The sequence below is a fragment of the Seriola lalandi genome, unplaced genomic scaffold (assembly GCF_002814215.2).
Source record: "Seriola lalandi dorsalis isolate HSWRI2012SDOR001 ecotype SW California unplaced genomic scaffold, Sedor1 jcf7180002054581, whole genome shotgun sequence".
In the NCBI taxonomy this organism is placed as follows: Eukaryota; Metazoa; Chordata; class Actinopteri; order Carangiformes; family Carangidae; genus Seriola; species Seriola lalandi.
The window spans coordinates 3,139,321-3,164,880 of record NW_019525134.1 but is presented as its reverse complement, the minus strand read 5'-3'; the positions used below and the strand labels follow the sequence as shown (position 1 = coordinate 3,164,880).

At 41.8% G+C, this 25,560-nt stretch overlaps 1 protein-coding gene across 3 annotated transcripts in view; it reads left to right on the top strand.

Moving 5' to 3' along the window:
- The first annotated feature begins 9,896 nt into the window (after window positions 1-9,896).
- camkk1a (calcium/calmodulin-dependent protein kinase kinase 1, alpha a) overlaps window positions 9,897-25,560 on the top strand; it is a 63,776-nt gene continuing 48,112 nt past the window's right edge. For 2 of the 3 annotated variants that reach the window (XR_002761414.2, XM_023418297.2), the window contains exon 1: window positions 9,897-10,330. The gene's annotated coding sequence lies outside the window, so the exon portion shown is untranslated. The remainder of the gene's footprint in view (window positions 10,331-25,560) is intronic. The other variant, XM_023418298.2, reaches the window with a different exon arrangement.

The window sequence follows — 25,560 nt, the reverse complement described above, 5'->3', positions numbered from 1 at the left end:
GGTGGGGGGTGGAGGGTGGGTTTGAAATCAGCACAGAGACCGAAAGAGAGATAGAGAGGAGAAACCTGCCGTGGAGAAGAGACCGGAGGACACGCCGGCAAAAGAAGAGCATCAGCAAGAATGTGGAAAATGAAATGAGCCGGCGGCGTGTGTGTGTGTGTGAATGTGTGAGTGTGTGTGTGTGTGTGTGTGTGTGTTAGACCAATGCAGAGAACCATTGTACCTGTGTGTGTCCACAAAAGCATTATCTGGAGGTACTGCCCAGGCTTCTGGCACCCACACTACTGGCAGTGAATTGCAGCCAGCTCTGCAGGAGCGCGGCCTTATCAGCACGACACAATAACACAATGGCGTCTCTGCTCCTCCACCGCTCTGCGTCTTTACTCTCACCACAAACAAACAAACTCCTGCTCATCGGATCTTACGCAGAGTTACTCTCCTTTTGCCCGTCTTGCTCTCTCTCTCTCTCTGTCTCTCTCTCCGTCTCTCTGTCGATGAGGCAGCTGTGGGCCCCGGGGTCGTGACATTATATCGGGCTCTTGAGTTTGGGGTGTGGAGGTGTCGCTCCACCTAAAGGTGTGAATAGCTTTACGCCGCTTGGCCGCTTCGCTTCGGCTCTTAATTCGACGAGCTGAGGTCAGCTCACAGACTTGTCTAAAATAAAAACAAAGAAAATAAAATAAAAATGTCAAACAGCAACCAAACCAGCATATTAGTAGAGTAGTTGTCGGCCAGTCCGCCCAGCTGGTTCTGTTAGCCTCACTTTAATGTCCATCTGCTGCGCTGCCATTGGAGTTTTAGCTGTCGGATATCTAATTCAAAGGTAGATCCAAACACGAGGACGATGCTCCGTGACATTTTGTGTGTCTTGGAGAATCACACTGTTCATCTACCTTTTTAATTGATCCAGTTATTTCTAACCCTGCACCCAGTGCTAAGATGTGTGTGCATATTCGTAGCCTTACTTGAATTAATTCGTCTAATTTGACTTGATAGACATTTTTCAGTCACTGAATCGCACAGAAGATGTAGTTAAAGTAAGTTAAGGAATGGCAAGTAAACCGCTTGATTGTCACGCTTGGTCATGAATCCTTTATATATTAGATACGTTTTAACGTCCATGCCTTATACAGCCCACTGCACCTCCACATTGAATATGTGGTTCAAATGAATGTGTTTCTGCTTCCGCCTTTAATAACCTTTTCTCACCCTCTTCCACCACTCTCTCTCTCTCCTGCGTGTCATAATGATTCTCATCACTTGAGGTCTTACAGACTCTGAATGTCCACCTGGTCTGAGGCATGTTTTTTTTTTAATAGGAAACCCTTTTTTTTTTTCTTTGTGCTTCGCGCTGCTCCCTCAGCTCCAACTGCTCTTTCAGTGCTTTGGCGACTCACTTGGGTATTGTTTTATAATGATTAATAATAATGTATTTGACTGAATGAACCCGCGGGGGTGTGGATTGTGTCTTTAAGTCTTAATCATGGGGTTTGTGTCGGGCCCTGGCGCCCTGTGGACCGGGTCAGGGGTGTTTTTGGTCTCTTGTTGCCTCCACACAGGAGAGAAGAGAGTGTGCACATTCAAGAAAGAACTTTGTAAAGGTGCTGGATCAAAAACAGGAAACAAGATGTCCACACCGTGTCAACTGCTTCTGACTCATTTAACGATGCTCGCTTTTCAATCACAGAGATCTTCAAGGTCGGGCTGCGATCGGCGACTATTTACATAAATGATTGATCATTTTTCAAGCAAATTACCAAATATTTGATGGTTTCAAGTTCTCAAATGGGACAATTGACTATAATTAAAAATAATATTTTTGGATTTTAGTAAGAGACATTTAGGGATGTCACCTTCTGCTCAAAGTTATTGTATTTTTTCAGTTTTCTGATGTATTATAGACTGATGATTGATTGAGAAAATAAAAGATGCCCGCTTCAGTTCAGCTTTTGCCTGACGCACATCTGTGCAGGTTGTTTCCAAAGGAATTGAACTGGGAGTCATTGACACGATGTGCAGATCTTTATTGTTTTTCCTCCCTTTTCTTGCTTCCAGACATTATTTCAAACGAGCAGGACTGGTTTCTGCATGGTGTAAAATCTAAAGGGAAATCCATCCTTAAAATCTTCAGTCTGCTGTTGCTTGGAGTTCTCTATGTTGTTGTTTTCATCTATTTTGTTGCTTGGTGATGTTTTTTTTGTTTTTTTTCTTACCCCAGAGGAGAACCAGCCAAACTTAGACGGCATGACATCATTGAGTCCAGATATTTCCAGGTCCACATTCTCTCTGGGGTCATGGTTGGAAACGTACAGTAGGAAATCACTCACTCCAGCAGAAGTTGATAATGATTAAGGGGAAGGACACTAAAAAGTCAATAACAACACGTCAGCAGAAACAACATGCTCTGAACATCACAGAATAATGATTTAAGGGTGGACTATTCCTTTAATTTTTATCCCAGACGCTAGATTTTTGATTATGTTTGACATAAACAGCCTTTTACATTCAGTGATTATTACGTTTCCTTTTTTTTTTTTTTCACCACCATGACAATGACAATGTGGCACCTCTGTCCAGACCAGCAGACACCCGTCCCCGTCCCAGGGCTCCATGGCTCTGTAACATGCTGGCACTCTGGCCACCGGGCACTATAGGTCTGTATAGCCTTGTTATTTACTACTGACTCCTCAACTCTGTACAGAAGAGGAGAATATGATCGCATGGAACCTTGTTACTGTAATAATAACCTATACAGTATATAATATTTAATTTTTGATAACTTTAATCAATTAAATCTACTTACCAACAACAGACAGACTTGCGAAAAAACATTTTTTTTATGTTTCTTTTTGAGCACATGTTTTTTTTTTTTTTGTTTTTTTTTGTAGAATAGAAAGGTTGTTTCTTCATTGTTCCCGTTTGGTTTTTACAGTTACTGGGGTTTTTTGTGTCTTTTACTGTAGGGAAAAGAATATGACGTTATCACTTTAAAGATAGACAAGAGTCATGCTTACGCTAATTAAATGATGATGACCCTGATCATGTCAGTGATAGTTATCCAGTGTGAGAATGTTCAAGAATTTGTGAATGAACTGTGTCTGGTTTACACTGAGCGATTAGCAGTGATGAATCCTGGCTTATGAAGTTTTATGACTGTATATTGAAGGGCTTGGTGAGGATGCAGGCTCTAGAGACCCGTGACAGTCCAGCGCGGTTCTCAAAGTCATCTGCCACCAATAAAAAACAACCTCCCTTCCTAACAGTGAAGGAGTGATCGGTTTCATATCAATAACATTTGACCAGTGGTTTCCTTTATTCGTTGTCTGTATAGACAAGTGAACAGTCTCTAGAGCCTGAGTTCCACCTCTGAGAAATTAAAGGATTCTCTGTATTGCCTTGTTAATATTAATTGTGGACACATAATTTTATAAATGAAAAAGACGTGGAAATAAAGATTATTTATCTTGTTATTTATTCAGAGCTTGTGTTATTTTTCATGCACCTTTTTCTTTGTGGATTATCCTGAATAAACAACAAATTGTTTTGGTTGCTTTGAGGAGCCCAGACAAAATTCAGAGTGGGATAACTGTAAACTGGGCACAAAAGATAAAGTTATCTGCACAGCTAGACGCCACGAGGGGGAAGGTTTTCTTGGTAGAAATGGGTTCATGCATTTTTTCAGACAGTTTTTCTCCATTATTTTTGATGCGATGTAGGAAACAAAACATCCAGTTCTGAGAATAGGTGACACATGCTGCAGAAGGTGCTGTGTCCTCAAAACTGTTCATGACCAAGTGTAGAGCATTCACATCCAAAAAACTATAAATCATCCAAACAGAAAACTCAGTATAGAAATAATCATATATTGCAACAAAAGATTTGAAGACTGGAGACACACGACACATCAAACCTTGAGCTGAGACCTGCAAACATTTAATGATGAAAACACAGATTACAATAATATTTGGGGAACCATATTTCTCTCCTCACCACACCTGTAATATCAGACAACTTCACTCAACTCATAATTTACATTACAACAAACCTTGAAGTGACTCTGCCTCAAAGTATCACAAATATATTAGATAATTAAAAATCAAAATGCCTTAACATGCAAAAATCAGATCAGTCAAAGTCAGATTAGCAAACTGTGTTAAAATATGCAGAATATCAATTAATTACAAAGACAATCAAACTAAACTAAAGAAAAAATGACATGTACCTTAAAGTGCTACTTTATAATTCAAACGTCGTATAGCTTCAGCCTGATGAGTCAACGTGACGATACTGTGGACGTTGCTTTCTCTTTAAAGGACCGAGCTGAGAAATGTAAACTTTTGTGTCGTCATCTCTTCGGTTTTCCCAGAGTTTATCTGAAGGTTATGAGACACACACCTCCCTCCAAACACCGTGGTTCCTCTTTTGCGTTTCGCTTTGAACATGAGTCAGCTTTTCACTAAAAGCTCCTTTTTTTTCACATTTTGACACATTCTTTTAGTCAGCTATTTACTCAATTTAGACTATTTTAAATAAACTAAATTTAAAATAAGGCTAAAATATAAATTGCCTCAGGCTGTAGGTCATGCTCAGAAACATTTTCACCACCTGTTCTCTCTTTAAATGTCACTTAAAATAAATAGTTTTTTTTATTTTTTATTTCATTTTCCAGCATATGGAGGCTGTTATGTCTCTCAGGTAGCACAATCCAACTGACAAAGAACCGTTTCTATCGAGTCAAATCAATAGAAACACATTCCTCTGTATTGTGATCAGAAAACTCTCACTCAGTGTCCGCATGAAAACGTGCACGCCAGCATTTGAAGCTGTGATCACTGTATCTTGCAGTATCAGCAGAAGGTTTTGCAGTGCATGAAATCAATGGAGAGAAACAGCGACACAGTGTGTGCACTGAACCTTTTGGACCAGCAGGGGGAGATATACTCCACCTTTACTCTGTGTAAAGCTGCAAGGTGGGAAATGTGACTCCATCCTTTACAAGAAGAAGCATGAACTGATTCTGTAACACAATGTCAACACAAACGCATCTGCTCAGGTGGAGGAAATGAAGCTTCTCTGTCACAGATGAACAGAACAGATGAAGAGGGAGTTTTTGTCTGTGATTTCTCCACGAAACAGACGCAAACACTCTGGATCTACACTCAGCTTTTTAGGTTTTTTTTAATCGGCTGACTCAACGTGTTTACCTGCACCTACCTGTCTGCATACAAATTACCCACACAGCATAACTGCTCCTGCTCGTGCTCATGCTTCCTCAGCTCTCACATGTGAGAATGACACACGCCTCCTCTCCAGGGGAAGTTCCTGGAGTGAAGGTGGGATCCCGAGGGGCTGCGGGGAGAATAGAAAAAGCATCTCATTAGTATTAGGCCGTTATTTCCACCCTGAGCCTCAGGAGGATGCAGGAGAGGGAGACTCAGCAGGGCCGGTGTCCCAGTGAAACACACAGACCAGGGAGCTGCTGGAAAAAAAAACCCAAAAACTTAATGCAATAATGAACCAATGGAAAAGTCGAACACAGGGACAAAGGTGTTGGAAAATAAAGATGTTCTTTTTTTTCTGTCTAAATTCTAATTGAAGTTGATTCTGTGTTTTTTTCTGCTGATAATTTTATATCAGCGTGACTGCTGCCCGAACAACAAGGTGGAAGATTTCCTCTGATTAAACTGGATGCTCTGCTAAAGCCACAGCAACAGGAGAGTGGCACTCCAAACGCACAATCATGAAAAGTGCCTGTGATTTGTTTTTTATATATTTAAACTGAAATCAAAGTTTCATGTTGATGAAACACAAGAAAAAAACTGGACTTTGTGCAGATGAATAAGAAGACCCTTGGAGCTGTGGACACATATTTAAAATGACAGACAAAATCAATGCAAACATGACAAGCTAATGACAAAGGCTAATCTGAGCTGCACGACAAGAAAAGTCAGAGAGGAGATTGAGATTAATTGAGGATTTTTTTTTTTATGACCGTTCTCTTTTTCTTTCTCTCTGTGACTCATGTCTTTGTTTTTCTGACACTGACCACAGTTCTTTGCAAAGGAACACATGAAAAAAAACTTTGGTTTCATTATAGGCTCCCACTCGAGGCTTCATTAAAACATCACTACTGTTCAACCAGGATGGAGCTCTGACACAAACAGGGGTCACAGATCTCTGCAAACCATCTGGTCATGCACCATGCCTATATTAAGCCGGTCGTACTATGCACATACAAGGCTTGGCTGTGGCTGATTTGCACTATGACTCATATGAGAAGAAGCAGAGGCTACTTGCTGTGCAGCGGGCTGTGTGAGGACACACGTCTAGAAAAGCGCCTCCAGACAGAAAGGAAGACTTTAAATTTGCGGGGTGATTGTGCTGTGAGGGAGGACATTCTGCCCCTTATCCCGTGGTGTCAGTCTGTGTTGTGCTGTGAGGCTGAAGCTGTTGCCAAGAAACTAAATGAACTTGCTGTGAACTTCCCCCACGGCTGCTACAAGGAAAAGAGACAACTCTCGAAGGCTAGAGCACCCATAAAAACCACGACACGCTCGGTCCAGCAGTTACTGCAGTTGTAGTGCTGATAAAGAGTCTAATACACTGTGCAGTGTGTACAGCGGACTGTGGGGGACAGACAGTCGATATATATACATACATTTACTAAACACAGGTGTTTGTACTTGAGTATTCTTTTCATAATATTAAGTGACAGTAACATTAGCTTCTAATTATAATAATTATAATTATAATAATACAAATGTAATATTGATATGAAATGAAACAATGACAGTTACTTTGCCTGCCAATAGAAATATATGGTAATACTAATAGTAAAATGTTATAGCCTTAGCTGATTTAGTGGCTATTAATTCTAATATCTAGGTAAAGTATAATGTTTTCAATAGCGTTAGCTGCTAAATCACAGATCTAATGTTTAGACAAAATCTTAAAAGGTGTCTTTAACATTAGCCGCTAATTTGGTCATCAAGATTTCAATGTCAAGATAAAATCTATGCTACTTTAGCTGCTAAGTTTCCAAGAAGTGACACATTCACAGTGACAGTCACATTAGCTACTAATTCTGCGTCTTACCAATCTATTTTTAAAATGAACAACAGTAAGAGTTAGGTTAGCTGCTGGTGTTATCTACTGACAATGACAATATATTGATACTAAACTGAAGGCAAGGTGAAAAAGGTCAGTAACCTTAGCTGCTAAGTTGGCCATTAACTATAATGTCTAGGTAAAACATACTGTAAGGTTGTATTTGTTTTGCATGTTGGCAACTTTGGTTTTAGGATGTGAAGAATGTGAACCTTAAAGCTGCTGACCTTTGGGGGAGCAGGATACCAAGGAGTCTGTCACACATCTAAGTTTTATGGTTATATTGGTGTTTAGGAGTTTATCTACATCCTTGCAGAGATTTAGTGACGCAGGTACTTCCAGGAGGATATAAGCAATAAAAGTGAAACATTGAGAGAAAGGTTTTGAGGTTAACAGATGATAGTTACCATGCCCTGATCAAGTTAGGATATAAGCAGCTGCAGTTCAGACTTGGTGTACGCAGAACCAGATCTGTCCCAAACTGAAGCGTTGTGGGTCTGATCTGTACACGTTTCCATCTCTCGGTCACAAGAAATCATCTTTTCACATACTTTCAATAGCATTAGAGGGAAAGTGCACTTAGTGCTGGAAGACATGACACCAGGATGCTATTTCTTATAGTAATATAATCATAATCTATGAAAAAACAAACAAGTGAAAGACAGTTTCGACAGTTTAAATATTTTGGGAATTAGACTGTATTTCAGACACAGCATCAGCTGGTAATTATAACTTTGCTGTTTGCAGGTAGACAGCATACACCAGATCAGAGGGCAGAAATACTGCCTCAGAAATATCAATACATCATACTATTTAAATGTTATTGCAACACTGTGTATTAGTTGTTTATTTGCTAAAGGTGAGACAGTTCTGAAGGTGTCAGCTCTGCGTCCCCCATCCTTCCACAAGAGAGGAGGAAAAGCCTTCAGACTCACCACTGACGAGTCCCACGGGTCATTACCTGACAGTGAGTTTTACTTTACATTAGCTGCTTCAGTGAGGGTGGACGTTCACTGCTTCGCATGCTTGATAACTCTGAAGGTAATTTAGATCCAGAATGTTTGACAGGAAAAGAAACAAACAAACTGTGAATGTAATACGAGACTCAAAGATGATAAAATTAGACTGTAAATGTAAAACCAGTAAATGAGAATAAACTAAACACTTTGCCTGTAAGAGCTGGTGTGTGTCTTTTGATGTTAATGACAAATATCAACATTAAATTATTACTTCACAAATTACAAATTTAATGTTTTGCAATGTTTCATTTTTTTTACATACTTCCACAAAATAAGCTTGATAACTTACGTGTCAGTTATATTGCAACACTCAGCGACTGATGTGTAATTAACAGCTGGAGACCAACGTGGTGAGTGTTTACAGAATGCAGAGACCAGTCAACCGTCCCTGCACATCTTGTACCTTGGGGAAGAGACGACGACGTGCCAGCCCTTCACTATTATTTCAGGCCGCGCCATCGAAACAGATTCTCCATGTTAGACATCTATTACACCAGGCAGTGCCTCGCCGCCTGGGAGCTTCTCTAGCATCAGGTGTATTGTTTACATTTGTATTCATGCATCATAACCTGCAGAAAATGTGTAGAATGTCATTAAAATGCACATTTAATAATAGTTGTATAATATGCCAAAGTTGTTGTTGTTGTGATAATAGTATCAGATCATTGAGACAGGAAATAACCTAGTGTATGAGTGATATGTGACCCAGATATAGAGGTAATTTCCCTCACCTGGTCGGGTCAAATGAACAACAGCATTCTGGGTTAAATGGTAAAACCCAACGCTCGGCCCAACCCAGCACCTGTTCTGTCCCACAGTTAATCAGAGGTGGGGTTAGGGTTGGGTTATTTTTTAACACAGTTTTTTTAATGCATGAGTAAAAATGTGTACCGGCTACATGAAAATATAACATTTTTTAGGAAAGGTCATAAAATTTCAGGCATAAAGATTTTCATTCACATAGTTTTTAATGCTCTTAAATGTCAGCATGGGTCAAATTTGACCAAAACAGTTGTAAAAACTAAAGACAGGTCTTTAATCTTGTCAATATATCTAACATTACATAAAATACTATCAAAGAGAAGAATGTTTTGGGCAGCAACGTGACTCCTGTATTATTTCTTTCTAAATCCAATCTCCTTTATTTGTGGCTCAGAGTCTAACAGTGTGAGGCGACAGTAGAGCTCATGGCTCAGCCCTGACATGTATATGTATGTATCTGACTGTGAGGCACAGAACCACTGCTCAGCAAATATTCCCAGGGGGAAATAAAGGTCAAACGTATCTGTTGGGAATTAAATTGATGCTGATGGCCGGAGCTGATGAATTTGTTCCTACAACATGTTCAGTCGGATAAAGTGGAGAATGAGTAATTAGATCACTAATTCACTAATCACTGAGATGCTCAAGTGAATTTTGTCAATTGGATAATAAAGGAGGAATATGGCCAGTAGAGGCGCAATCACACATTCCCCACCAAATTCACTTTGTGGTGAATCCAGTCTGTAATGGAGGAGCAGAATGGAAGAGTGTCATCTGTGAACGTTTGATGTGTTCACTGCGGGTATAATGCTGCAGCCTATCACATAAAGACACAACTATAGGCTGCCTTCCTGTATAAAGCGGTAATTGAGACACTGTGGCACAGCTCTGGGGTGGCTGGTCATGGTGCGGGAACATGGCGGATTTTAGGACCCATGGAGTCATTCCCTGTCGAATAATAAAAGTTGGGGTTATCTGTGAGCTGTCGATGTGCGACAAAAGCAGTCAGTCAGTGTGTTTCCAAGTGTTTGTGGCCAGCCCCTCTGCCGCTCTGTGCACATTGCAGCGCTGCAACAGTAGCCTGCTGCGGGCTGTGTGTGCGCTCAGCCGCTGGGTGTCTTCACTCTGCGTGGCTTCACTGTAGTGTGTGTGGGCTGGTCTGCCCGTGTTTTCCGGAAGAGAGGGTGTGAAACATGGGACACATCTCAGGTCAGCGGCTGATCCTGCCACACATCTAGTGTGTGTGCGCGCGCGCGCGTGTGTGTGTGTGTGTGTGTGTGTGTGTGTGTGTGTGTGTGTGTCGGGGGGCGGGGGGGAAGCCCGTGCGGATGCGTCTCTTGTCAGTGTGTGAATGATCGGCTGTGAGCAGGGAGAATCAAGCGGAACATCCCTCTCGATCCCTTTGACTGAGAGGCTTCAGGGGCTCAAACACGCTCATTAGGGTAAGTGAAACTTTTAAGATCATCTCGGTGCGGGTGCGTGTTGCCTCGGGGTGCGGGTGCGTGTTGCCTCGGGTCTTGCAGGGGTCTGTCGCTGCTGTGTAAATGTGGGCAAGTGGAGCTGAATATGCCCTTGTGCAATGCAGCTGGATCTCAGTGCACGTGTTTCCCCCCGCCGTGTTTTATTGATACTCAGTGAATTGCTCAGTGGCGGGTACGTACGGATAGTGCATCCTCTGCAGTTTGTTGCACTGGATTTTTTTTTTTTTACCACTTTACACACAGGGGCGGGCACTTTGCACCGGGAAATTGGAAGCTGCAACGAAATGCAGCACGCATGCACGACAGTAATGTGCCACTGATCTATATCATGCACCTGACATGACATGATGTTGCCTCACAGTCACACAGGACATTTAAACTGTGTTGCTTTGTAAACTGAGCTCCGGGTCCCACCGTGGACCCGTGAAGGAGCTCCCAGTAATCTGGGGATTTCTTTTCAGTTTGCTCTTTAGGAATTAGGATGATGTCTGCTTTGATCAAAGGATTTCCAGATTAATTGATCAGTCAGTGGATAGGAAATTAACCAGCAATAAGGCTTCTGATTGTTGATGACTCATTTGGGTAATTTTTCAAGAAGAAACACAGCAAACAATTGCTGGTTCTGGTTTGTCAGATAAGAGGATTTGCAGCTTCTCTGGTTGTTTGCAAATGAAATATCTTTGGCTTTCGGACTATTGGATGCACAAGAAAAGCAATTTAAAGATGTTCACTTGGTCTCTGATTACATTTTTTTAAATGATCTCATGTAGGTGAGTGTAAACCTGTTTTTTTTCCTGTTTGTCTCTGTGGCATTCGTTGCTCCAAAGGAACTTGGTGTCTGGTTAAAACAATGGCTTCATCTCAGCCTCCAGTGATGTTCATGTAACCCTGTTCACAGGTTGTTTAAGTCCTCGTTTAGGAGGCGCAGGGCTGCAGCTTCCCTTTGAACTGACTTGAAGGATGACTTGAAGTTGAATCGACTCCTCAAGCGCTGCACCCTGAAAAACACTCAGCAAGTATCAGAATGACATGCAACAAATTACTGCAGCGTCTCCACTTTCTTTCTTCTCTTCTAAACCCGGCCTAATGGACTTGTCTGCATAGTGTTTGTCAGCAAAGCCAGTTCCAGTTGTGTTGTGTTTATAGTGTGATGATTTAAATATTCACATGCTAATATTTAAAACGAGTTCTGCTGAGATGGCCAGAGGCTTTACTCAGCGCTGCGTTTTGCGGTGTTGTTCTTCTCTCTTCCCTCTTGTGGGTTCATATCATTTGTTCTGTATGCAACTGTATGAGCATTACATGCCAGAAATGAGACTGTGACACACACTGTGGTGTGACAGTTCTGTATCAGGACTAAGAGAGAGATCTTTTCCAGCTTAACAATGCAGCATCATGTGCCTTACATTTTGTCCTGTTCAGAAATTGCTGATTCTTGAATCAAACTTCTGGTCTGGTCACTCGTGCTTATTTTGATAGAAGATTACTTTGATGTAACATTTCTGACTTATGTTTGCATGTTTCATGCTCGAGACGACTGTTGTGCTTTGTGTAAATTAGCAACCCCAGTATCACTTCTGTTTCTCTCGGCTGCTGAATGTGCTGACGGCTGTAACCCCCTTAACACTTCGTCTTGTGGGCTCTGGTAATCATACCAGAGCTACAACCCAGCTACTGACAAAGAGGACATGTCAACAGCTCCCAGCTCCTTCAGCCCCTCTGGGAAATCACTTGAACAAGGTTTGTCGAGAAAGAAACCAGCAGAGTGTGTGTGTGTGTCTGTCTGTCCTTGCCTTGTGTGAATGTGTGTATGATCATGTGTTTATTGTTCTAACTATATTAGTGTCTGTAATAAATGTCCTAAACAGTTTCACATGGAGGCCTGGACATCATTCACCCATATTATGTCAAGCACAGCTCCACTCTGAGGATCAGAGAATGAACAGGGAGCGTCTCTGCTCCGTGATTGGTCCGTGCTGGTTGGTGAACACCGCTGTGCCTCTCCTACTGCAACAATCTTCAGTTTTCAGTCATCATATCAATTGATTTTGCTCATTGTAGAGCCACAAACAATTTACTGGAAGTGCTCATCTCTCAGCACAATCAAACCAAAAGGCCCTTCAATTTGTTTGACATGTAAAATTCTTGATTTATCCTCAAGTGATCATCATCAGGAGGCTGGTCTTCTGAATGCATCTTTATGTGTGTGTGTGTGTGTGTGTGTGTGTGTGTGTGTGTGTGTGTGTGTGTGTGTGTGTGTGTGTGTGTGACAAATTTACAGACATGAAAATGGATGAAAATAGAGGTCCATGCATGACCTTGATCTAGAGGGATTAAGCATTTTTAGTGTTTGATGCTTTGTCTTGCATCCATTAAAAGCATGGGTTATAATTTTCACAGATGCTGCACTAAAAGACAGCCTATAATTAAAGTGAAATGTCATTGGACTTTTTTTTTGAGCACAACAACCTTAATGAGTCATTTAGAAAAAGCTATTGCTGAGAGCGGTGTAAATGCTTTCACAGAATAGTTTCCCTCAGAAGTAAGACGACTCATAATGTGTGTGACTCAAGTGTTTTCCAGTCTGCGCTGTTAAGACGCTCGGCCCTGTGGAATCCACACCGAAGAGCTGTTTATTTGATGTCTAACAGGCTTTCATGTTACAGCTGTGAGAAAGGAGCAGCAGCCGTACCTGCTGTGATGTTTCTGTTCGTACTGTTAGCACTACATCTCCCACCTCCTCCGTGGAGTCAACCTCCAATTCCTGGAAGCTCTTCAGGTGTGTTTGTCGACTTCCACCGTCATGGAAACACTCAAGTGCGTATTTGTGCTTGAGTTGCAGTGTGGACCGACACTGGGAGTGTTAACTGGCGATCTCTCCGTCAGGTCAACATTCCTGTTGATGCACGCTCTGTTTGTCAATTGCTTGTCAAAAGTGCACGATGTGTCACATCTGTGACCTTAAAGTTACCGTGTTTTCAAATCTGGTTTCATTCCTCAGTTCGTGGTTTATATTCAATCCTGAAAACTTGAAGAAACAAAATCTTCCCTGTGACCCTGTTACAGGGAGACTCTACCATATTTGCCTTTACACATCAAGGCCATGTTGAGCACCGCTCCACATGACGAGTGACAATAGTTGTATAATGTCTTTTGTGGCTCTGTGTGGAGTATTCCAACATCTGGTGATGTCATGGTGATGGCACCAGCGTTATCTCATCTTGAGGTTGGAGATGACAAAAATATAATGGAAAGCCTTGCAAAGGTTAAGTGCTGCTAAAAGCAAACCAGAGCTGTACTCATTTCTAGGTAATTGTATCTATTGTTAATCGTCTTTGTTGGACGGTTTGTAGCTTGTTGTGCTGTTGCCTCTTTTTAGACTGAACATCTGAATATTTGTAGCTCACTGTAGGATATCAATTGTGTTGTCTGTTTTGTGTTGTTTTTGCTATTGACTGTTTTGATTACATCATGCATGTCGAAGCCCAACTATGGACGGAGTGGAGAATTAGCAACAGCTATAAACATTAGTTTCATACCATGTTTTGAAACTAGGTTAAATTGCATTGTCCCTATCAAATGAAAAAACTAAAGTAAACCAAACTAAACAAACTGGTGTGCAGTCTGCAGTCTACAAATATATTAACAAGTCTAACAAAAGGTTAGACCTCAAAAGGTTTCATTATGGGAAATGTAGGAGTCAGTGTTTTTAGGTCTTGACCCGTACTAGAGACTAAGGCCAGGGAATCTGTTTTGACTGGTCTCTTTTTAGCCGACGCTGTGTGGCTCCGAGGATGGTGATGTTGGTTGGTTGGTCTCCCACTCTGGTCCAGACTCAAATCTTTCAACAGTTATTGGATGGATTGACATGTACTTTATTTCCTCCTCAGGCTGAATTTCTAGAATCTCTGTTGATCTCCTGACTTCATCTTTAATTTATTGATATCAAAACTAATGCTAGCTTGCTAACATGCTGAAGTAGGCTGGTGAACATTATACCTGCTAACTTTCAGCATTTTTGACATTGTGAGCTTATTAGTATTTAGCTAACATAAAGTTTATATCTTACAGAGGGGGAGGTGTCTAGCTAGCATTAGCAGTCTCTGTCTCATGGGTTCAGTTGTGGCGATGGCCAGTGACCAGACTGTCAGACTGACAGAAACAGGAAGTCCTGTCACCTCGGCACTCCGTACTTCATCCAATGATTCAGGTCGTGAGACAGAAAAATGCATGGATGGTACTGATGTCAGTTCCCTGCTGGGTAACTCCTGTGTGAAGAGACTCTCAGGGACTTGTGACAGTCTCTTATTCCCCTCAGTCAGAGCAGCAAGAGAGAGGACAGGAAACACACAGTGTCGAGGGGGGGGATTGGCAAGACCGGGGTTGAGTCCGCACAGTTCTCATCGCCACCTAAGCTTGACATTGACGGAGGGAGTTGCAGCCACTCTGCCATCTTTACATCGTTGCTAGAGGAAGAGAACGCTGATGCAGAGAGATCGACTCTGTTGCAGGATCAGACAAGCAGAGACAAGTTGCATCATGCATCTCTCATCATTTCGGCTGGATCCAAGTAAGCACCGTTAGAGTGTGGACGGGGGCGGGCTAGAGCCCCCTGAGGACCAGAGTGAAACACAGTGGAAAGATTCTAAACTCTGATAAAAGTGATTTTTAACAGTTTCTCTTCAAGTGCTTGTGGATGCATTTTGTTGTGGTTCAGGTAAAAAACATTGTAAATGTATGCATGTTCATATACTGTGTGTGTGTATATATATATATATATATATATATATATATATATATATATATATATACGCACACACACACATAGTTTTCTTCAGCTCAACTGATTGTTTAGCCAAAATGCTAAACATAACATTCCATGGCAAATTAACGGCACAAAAAATTACATATGAATATTTGTTCAAAATAAAATAGGTCGAAACAAATGTAAAAAAATAGGCTTTATGGAAAAAGAGACACAGCGTCTGGTATTGAGAGTTATCTGTACATTCCCATGTACATTTATGCAGAATTTACACTGCATTACCCTTTTTAGGCTGCCTGGTTTTCTCCTGTAAATCCAGTCTTATTTTATTGTGACAGCATCTCTGTGTCCTGTGGAAGCACATACAACAAACGCTGTGCAGAGGAAGTACTGACAGGTGCTGATTCTGAGGACAGACAGGGTGAACACCTGCGGTATCGGAAACATGACGCATTAGTAATGCTGAATAAGATAACTTGTGTGTAAGTGGTAATCTGCCCATACGTGTGTTTAAGAATCTTTTTGTTTTCAGTTTTGCATATTTGAGTGAGTCATCAGCAGCTGAGCTTGTGACAGGTTTAAATATCCTTCATATGGATCATGCTGTTGATCCTGCTGTCACTGCTTCCCATCTCTGATTTTAAAGGTGCAATGTGTAAGATCTGGCCAGAATTTTAGTTTATAAAATGTTCAAAAAATTAGAACTAACCCTATCAATAGTATGTGAAGGAGCCACAGTGATGATGACATGACCAAAACCTCCACGTATTGTATTTCAGAGATATCTACAGAAATGAGCATGCTAACCAGCTAGCTCTGCACACTGTGTTGTAATACCACTTTGTGACACTACATCCTGTGTGAGTCAGTGTAGTGTCTAGTCTGCTCTCAGTCCCACAGCTTCCTCCAGAGCTTGAAGTTACACTACAGCTCCCGACTAGAAAAAAAAAAGAGCTCCCGACTAGCATCACAGAAACACAGAGATGACTGAAGCTCCTGGAAAATGATATTTATCTCCATGCCAAAGGACGGCCTCCAACAAGAAACCACGTTCAATGGCAAAAAAACAAAACAAAACACGAGTAAATCCGAGCGAGTAAAGAGACGCTGTTTGATGCTGAGCTGCAACTTTTCTTTTTGGATTGGTGAGTAACATCTAATGTTGGTCTGTAGCGAAAAGTATCATTAGTGCAAATGACAAACCGTACCGACAAACATTTCGAGTGGCATAAATGTATGATTGATGATGTCGACAGACGTTTTAGCATTTAAGTAGAATTTAGCCTGTTCCTGAACCAGCGGGTTCAGGATTTGCTTCTTCCCCTCAGTTGTCACCCTGTTCCACTCTGAACCACTCTGTATTTATTTTAGCATATTCATATCTATCCTTACTATTTATTATACACACACAACAGACCTAACATGTTTGAATATAAAGAACTTGTATGATTTAAACTAATTGTTCTATCACATGTTTGTTTGTATCAGGACCTGAATTCTAGTCCAGTCCTCCTCAATGATGGACCAATACCTGTCTATGTATATTTATCTTTTTGATCTTTTTAATGTTATTTCCTGTAAATGCTCTAATTGGATACTGCACCAAACACCAAGCCAAATATTTTGTAAGTAAAAACCTACCTGGCAATAAACCTTATTTTCTAATTCTGCCTTTGTGATGATGTCATCATCCCTTCCTCATGCTGCTGTAGCCTGACACCCATGTGTCATGCAGTATCCCCTTGCATTCATATTTTTAAGGTAAATACAGACTATAAACATAATATACGCTGGCATGTAAGCTGTGTCACATATCCAGGCAGCCCCACCTCAATGAAAGCAGCCTTCTCACTCGACTCAACTGTTAATAAATAGGTAAATGGTCAGGTGAAAAGGTAAATTTCACACAATGAGAATTTAATAATGATGTTGATGATGATAAAGAATAAAGACCATGCATCCCTGATGCTTAAGGAAGCCATGCTAGTGACATTGCTCTATGGACCGCCGTGTCTCTCCACGCGGTCCAGGCTGAAGTGTCTCTACATCTGTTGGGTGCATGTATGTTCACGGTCCCTAGAAGATGAATCCTAGTGACTTTTCCAGTGGAGCCAGCAGCCAGTCAGAATATTCACTTAAACCTGTGAAATATCTCAACATCTACTGGATGGATTGACACAAATTTTGTAGATTATTTTTTTGATTCCCTGCTGTGATTGAATGTCACATTTCACATTTGCGTTATATTCCAGGTATGACTCATGTCACTAAAAGACACGTAATTATGAAACTTGAAGTGAGCCGAGTCAGTTGCAAATGTTTTTGGGTGTTTGTGGAGAGTGGGAACATGAATACATTTACAGGTCCTCATTAGTTTGTACTGTGCCAGACGCACAATCGCATCTGCATATTAGCCTTCATTATTCAAAGCACGAGCAGTAAGGACTCTGGGGGTTCTCAGATCTTTTAGTTAACCTCATCCAAGTGCTAGCCTGCTCTCCACCCCACTTGCACTTCTCTCCCGTTCTCATTAGTCTGTGTATGAGAGACGCCAGCGTGAAGGAGGCACCAACTGGGAGCCTACACCAGTTAATGTCTTTTTATCGGAATATGTTCAAGAAGAAGAGCGTGGCTTAGCTCTGAGGAGGTAAATCCAAATCACATTAACGATTCACTAATATGTTTCTGTTGATTTATTGAGTTCTTACACCTGCTTGAAAGGTTTAGTTGGTAATCTGCTCGTTTATTTGCTTTCAAACTGTATTTTTGGCTAGGTAGTTCAGTATGAAATTGGGATGTAAGGCAGTGTTAACAGCATTGTTGGGCTGTGAATTTGTCAGAAAAAGTGACACTATAACAGCTCTGTGGTCTTCTAGCTCTGTCATCTTTAACATAGAATATGTACCACTTCCTAGAAAAAGCTCAGATATCTTTACGTTTTATTTCTAAATGTTTTATATCTAAATCTCCCGGTAGATGATGTTATTCAGCTGCATGTCCCCAGAGTTCTGCTGTTATGTGCGTATGGCTGGTGAGCTAACTGCAATAACTGATGGCTGGTTGAGTTTTGCGTCTGTCCTCCTGAGAGGTTTGTCTGCTAGCTGTCCGAAACTCCTCCTCAAACCCTGACGCCAGCTTTCTCCCCTGCCGCCACTTGTCACAGTGGACTCCTTTGGGTAAACCGTTTACAGCCTCAGTCTTGCCTCTGTTCCGCACACTGGGTTGGCAATGTGCAGGAAGTTATTGATTTTTTTTTTTTTTTTTTTTAGCTTTGATAATACATAGAACAGTATCTGCTATTCTTAACTATGTGAAATCAAGTGAATGCCCACACACTCGCAGAGGCCTTTGTAGCACCCATCCCACATGTTGCAATGATCTGCTACTTACAATAGTAATGAAATATGCATTAACAGATGGTATGTTCTTTGTTTACATCAGATTGGAGTGGTACACGGCTGGACTTGTTAATTGCTTGGATACCTTTTGTATTATGGCCAGGTGTGTGTTGCACACTCAACCTTTGTATAGCTACAGTGCAGTGCAGACTGAAATATCTCAACAACCATTTTATGGACTGCCATTTAATTTGACACAGACCTTCGTGGTCCTCGGAGGATGAATCCTCTCATGACGTTGGGGATCCGCTCCGGCGCCTCCAGCAGGTTGACATTTATGTTCTAAACTATTGGATGGAATGACGGCTCTCAGCTCTGAGGTGTCTGGGTGTAGTTTCCGTCTGGGTTTATATGTTGCACTAAATGAAGTGAAACCAGTTCTGAGCCGTGAACAGTCAGTGCACGGTTGGCGACATGCACGAGGACACTGGGCCCGGCTGCCCTGCAGGTGAGTTGGACTCGCCTGGGTCCCACTAAGGCCCACTTCCTTTGTTTGGTGTCATCAGTCAGTGACACTCAACATAAATACTTATCATCGGTGTATTCCACCAGACGTAACAACGGTTTCTCCTATACTCCCTCTGCAATGACGGCATAAAAATCACTAATTAATACATTAAAGAGAAAAGTTTCCTTCTCTACTTGTATTAAGTATGTGGGCCGTGGTGGTGTAGGAGGCTCTGGCAGATTGTCTGCTAGTGCTGAGCAGTGACAGTGTTGCCGGGGGAGGATTCAGCTCTCATGGCTCCAAAGACAGGTTTGTGATTTCAGAGAGACTGCCAGCCAAAGAGAAGGAGCTTAAACCTCCGTTAAGTACTCTCCTCCTTAGGCTTCTCTATATGACATGCTTTACTATTTCTGCTCAGGTCTCCTTGCAATAGCTTTGCAGAAATATTCCTCTGTGTGGATGATGGAACTGAAAGACGCTGGTAGTCTTTTTGTTGAAATCCTGGAGGAGTGAGAAGCAGAACCTGACCCTGGGCCAGCTGACAACCAGTGCTCTCCTTTTGAGAAAACAACCTATTTTGGTGAGCAAACCATTCCTCAAATCCATTCCAGTTTTCGAGAACCGACCAACCTCGGCCCCCCTCTCCTGGCTCCTACATCTAAATTTCTCTTTGTAGCTTGCACCAGGGTGCAGAATAAGAGACTCTTCAGTGCTGCTGCTAACATTATTGATGAGAGGAGAAAGAGGCTCGCAGCCCAGAGTCCTGAAATTCTTGTATTTCTCCTTCCCTCCCGCTGTAGGAAGAAAAACACAACCGACACATCAGACGAGGGCCGAGAGAAGTCAGAAATTGCTGTCACTAAAAGTAAAAAGGCAGCTTCTAAAACCGAGTGTTGTGTGTTAGATTACAAGTCAGTTTTGGACTGACTAAAATATAGGGTTGCTCAATTGTAGTGGATCTATGTACCATGTACAGTAGCATGGAAAGGACAAAATAATTGTTCAATAATCTTAACAAAAAAAAAAAGGAAATAAAAAAGTAGTTTGGTTTTCTGCAGTCTTAGAAAAGTCTTAAAGAATAAGAGCAAGGAAAAGAAATAAGATGTTATTAGAGTTACGAAAGGCTACAACTAACAATCATGTTCATTGTCAATTAACTTGTTGGTAGCTTTCTTGATTAATCGATTAATTTAGTCTATAAAATGTCAGAGCAGTTCAAAAATATCCCTCGCAGTTTCTCCAAATCGAAGGGTGTGTCCTCAGATGTTTTGTCCGACCACCGGCTCGAAACCCAAAGATGTTCAGTTTACATCGATATCAACCAGAGAAAAGCAGAAAATCTCTCTATTTGAGAGGCTGATTTTTTTGCAATCTTTTTGCTTTATAAATTATTTCAATTATATTACTATCAAAATAATTTCTGATGATCGAGTAATTGATTAATCAGCTGATCACTCCAACTCTAGAATTAAGATGATATAATTATCGAAGACCTTTATGTTTTGACTTTGGCTTGTAAACTCTTGTCATTTTTTAAAAATGTATCATTATTCAGTGTCACTTAAAGCTGCAGATATTCTGCTTCATAGGAAAATGTAAATGAGAATTTTTAATCAAATGAGCTGTAAAATATGTAAATAATCATCCTCTGTCTTTATGGTGTAACATTATTGGGATGAGTCATCAAAGGGCTGCTGGCCTAAACATTTGCTCCATCTGTGATACCAGGAGCTCGTCCATGCGTTGAACTTCTGTTGTCCTCCGCCGCCGACCTTTCCCCAAACAAAGAACTGCCTCAAGTCTGATTTTGTTGAACTTTGTTTTCTTTCTCTCTCCCTCTCTCTCTCTCTCTCTCTCTCTCTCTTTTTTTTCTTAAACCACAAAATCCAAAGGCTCCGATAGGAACCTGTTTCTGAGAGATAAGAGCTAAAAGAAATTAGCATTTTGTTTTGATGTTTTAAGTACCGTGAGAGAAGATCAGCTGGAGAAGAGTGCGGTGAGGATTCTCTGGGAACACAATGCAGGAGGGAGCTCAGGGAGCAGTGATGATTACATGTGACTAACATCAAGGGGTCAAACCGAGTCACAGAAGAAACTGACATAAGAAGTCAAGTTACTACCGACTGCGGTCTTTGCTCATTTAGAATAACAGGCAGCAAGTGTAATTATGGACTAATTGTGTTCATTAGATCATTATCCACAGTGAGAGGCTGTGTCATCCTGTTAGTCATGTTGGCATTTCAGACACCTATAGTATAATCTGCACTTCACACATATACATTCACACAGTCGGGTCTCACTTGTTAGACTATAAACACACACACACACACACACACACACACGAGCATGAAGACACCCTGGTGGTAAAACACCTGTGACTGTGTGCTGTGTGGAGGACAACAGTGGCTCTTGCTGTAGATCATCTCGACACTGTCTCAGAATATCAAATGCACAACACCTTCCACAGTTTCACAGTCCACACTCTAATGCCATAAATGACACGGCACATGAAGATTATCCAAATGATTTCTTTTGTGTTTTTAGTCCTGTTCGTGTTGTGGATCTGTGCATGGTGACGTAGATCTGTCTCTGTCTCTTTTCTCCTTTTGGACTATCTGCAGTGAGATAAACAACTCCAGTATTATATGGAGCAGTAACACAGTTTGTGTGTTTGCATTATTTGCCGCCAGAGTTTTTGATATTTGAATTTAATGATTACAGTAGGTGCATTGAGTAGATGCAATTTATCGTGCACAGTGATGCCACTACTGCAAATGTTGCAGGGGTTTGAAAAATTTTTGGAAATGGAGCTTGGACTTTTACTTTTTAATAAAATGATTCCTCGTTCTGGGGATGGCAGCTTTATTCCAAACAACTTCACTGGATAAACTTGGAATGTTGTAAATCTTGTCATGTGTAAAAGTTGTCCATGTCCTGATAAAATGTTAAATAATACACACTGAACTAAGATGGTGAACCTGGTAAACATTACCCTTGATAAACTTCAGCATGTTAGCGTAGTCACTACTGTGCATATATGTACAGTACAGCCTCACACAACCAACGTGTTCCTTTAACCTTGGTCAGCTGGTCGACACACTGATCTACTGTATATATTTCCTTTAATCCCTGATTAAAACAATATGAATTCAGTTCAGCACTTTCTCTATCGTCTGCGTCGTTACTTGGTCTGTGATGAGAAGTGAGACTCTGCAGCTCACAGCTTGCTGGATCCTGCATCGGTCGGTTAGATGAGAGTAAACTGCAGCCGGCAGCAGCGTTTGTGCATCGGGACCTGGCAGGCTGCCTGCCACCTGACCACAGGTTTCTCAAAGCAATGAGATCACTGGGATATTCTGCCCCCCTGGGGGATTTAGAGGGCACTGAGTATGAGTCCCAGTGGAAAAGATAGATGGCTTCTCATTTTCAGCAGCAATAGATTAATCCTCTGCAGGTTCACATCACAACAGCGTTCCAGCATCGCGACATCCAAGGCTCTGAATGGGAATTTTGATTATGTGTTATATTATTATATATTAACTCTTTCAGCCTCTCTTGTTATCACTTCCAGAACGAGCCCAGTGCTACTACTCCTTTCTAAAAATAGATGATGAAGTAGTAGCAGGTCCAGCACCCAGGCAGCCTGAGTAGTGTCACGAGGACAGAGGGCGGAGCCACCGTCAGGTCCCGCCCACCCTGCATACATATTGGGTTCCTCTTCATCACAGATCTGCAGCTCAGTTTTCATCTGCCTGCTGTCTGGAGGTGGGAGGGGGGAGGTCAGAGGGGGGTGTGATCTTGGGCTGGTCTGTCTTCGTTAGAGGAACCCTTGTCAGGCGACATTTTTAAAATTCCAGGAAGGTCAGCCGCGCTGAAGCCAAAGCCTCATTGTCAGTGTGAGTAGAGGAGAAATAATTGGCTCATCCAACTTGCCAGTTTGCACTCTTATATCCTGTGTAATCCTGGGCTTATTATTGCCTGAGGCAGCCAACCTCAGAGGGGGTGGCCCTGGATTTGGTTGAGATTGTCCCAGAGTTTATTTCTGTCCAGTCATTGATCGATGCTCATGCACCCTGTGTCCAGCGTCTAGTCGGGGGGGGGGGGGGGAGGCTGCTGCCTGTTCAGTCTATCACGTCACATTGATTGGCCGTACAAGAACGTGTTTAACTGGTTTACGGATACGGCTAGTTGTGTCTGGTACAGCTGCCTGCTAATCCTGTGGACTGAATTAAAGAGTTCCAGGGATTAGTCTGTGACCGGTAACACACAGATAAATTATTGCAGTTTGGCTGTTTGTCCCCCGTGTGTTTAAAGATGAAAGAAGGATTTTGTGAAGGTAGTTTTCGTCGATGGACATAAACTTCCTGTGCTGCCAGCTTTGTTTATCATCAGTAATGTGAAGAATAGAGTCTTTGTGTGAGTCAGGACCTGAGCTGTTTTTGCTTTGGGTATTAAACTGTAGCATTGGTTGTTGGATTTGACGTATCCTGATTGACTCTCTTGTTCACACACGGTTAAAAGTTTTAGAACTCCTCCATTTTTCCAGTTGTTACTGAAATTTACACAGTGTTTCTCAGTGTTTCTGATATTAAAGCGTAGAACAAATGAATAATAAAGACACTGAACACACTCGCGACTTCCTTTCTACATTGAAAATCAAACACTGATCGTTCCGACTCTGTTGCAGAAGTTTCCGTGACTGTGTCGCACCGGCAGGTTTCTTTGCCTTCACATTCAGTCCTGTTCTTCCCAGATCAGCTCCATGGGGTTCAGGTCTGGAGACTGTTGCTGGTCTTCCATCATGTGAAGCCTCCGTCTGCATCAGAGGGTGGATTCGCAGAGTTTGTAAGTCATCAACCTGAAGGAATTGTTTGCATTCTTACTTCATCTGCTGCAGGAAAACTGGAACTAATTTCTGAATCCTTGAAAAAGGCCTGTTTTGACTTTTCAGTTTTTGGTGAACTGAACTTTGTCTTTTTCAATATTTTCTCTGATCACCCTTTGCATTTAAAACAGCACCACGTTCTCCACTTGGAGAAGTTCTTCTGTCAGTGTGTCCCTGTCTCCTGGTGTGATCCCAGACTGACTCTATGATGTTGAGACCAGGTCTCTGTGGGGGCAGGACCATCTGTTGCCGGACTCTGTTGTCTCAGATGATGGGTGTGTTCGTGTGTTTTGGGGATCGTTGTCGTGCTGCAGAATGAATTTGGAACCGATCAGACAGTATTACATGATGCTCCTAGGGATGGCATTGTCGTCAGTCCAGCACTCTGCTCCCTGACTCCTCCTTAGTGTCGTCCTGAGATTGACATGAAAAGTCTCAACAGCTATTGAATGGATTTCCATGAAATTGACTTCACAGCTTAATGCTGCTGAACCGCTGACGCTGATGATGCTTTTTAGCCACTGACTTGTCGTTCCGTCTCTGTTATTGTCTCTAAGAATAAGTTGTCTTTGACATTAAATATATTCATCAACATTCACAGTGCTGACAGTTTCCCTTGATCACAGTAGATAGCTGATTACTATGCTCTCTCACTGGTTCCAGAGGCCCTGAAGATGCTGCACACTCTGCTCCATATGAATGAGGCTCACTCAGTCAAAGATGATGAGGCATAATCACTGCCAACTGTTTGCTACCACAACAGGGGGAACATGAGGAAAAGCTAATTCTCTATAGTGCGTGTGTGTGTTTGTGTGTGTGTGTGTGTGTGTGTGTGTGTGTGTGTGTGTGTGTGTGTGTGTGTATAGGGGGATAAAATGTCTCCCTTAATCCTTTTTCCAAAAAAGAAAACAAAATCAAGTGTGTGTGTGTGTGGGTTTGTTTGTGTGGGCAGGTGTGCGTGTGCATCCATACAAAAGCCATGCAAATCCAAGCTGTTCCCCAGGCTCCCTCTATCATCCAACAGGAACAGCCAGGTAACGTCCCCGCTGGGCTTCCCCCCCTTCTTATTCCTTATTCCTGCGTTTTTCTTTTTTTTTCCCTCAGCAGTTAATGTGACCTATCTCCTTGAGTATGATGAAATGTGACGGGAGAAGGCACCGGGGGAGTAAGGCCTAATCAACCTGTGGGGCCCGGGGAGAGGGGAGCTGCAGGAAGGGAAAAGATACAACCGCTCTGATTTGATATGAGGAAGCGTGAGGTGGACGTGTTAGTTTGGGCTGATTGTGGCTTTTTATTGAATATGGGATAAGAGCCCGTGAGAGTGCTGTCTGTAGTCTGTAGAACTCTGCCGTAAAATAGTGTTTTCTTTATTATCTTTTAACAAGATGCTCACTGCCTTCAGGAGAGTTTTATTATCTCTTAACTACATAAACGCCGATCCAACCCGGCCAAGACTGCAAATACTGGACGGACGGAGAGCACTGAATCCTTGTTATTTTACGATTGGCTTGACATTAAAATGGTCAGACATTAAGAGAAGATATTGCATCTGTAAATTGTCTATTAAACTGTCTATTTATTGATTTTATAGTTCAAATTTAATTTAATTCATTACAGCCCCTCATAATTAAACACATATTTGCTCCTTGCTTATTGTCCTTTAATCAGCTGAGTGTTTTTTTTTTAATGCTGTGA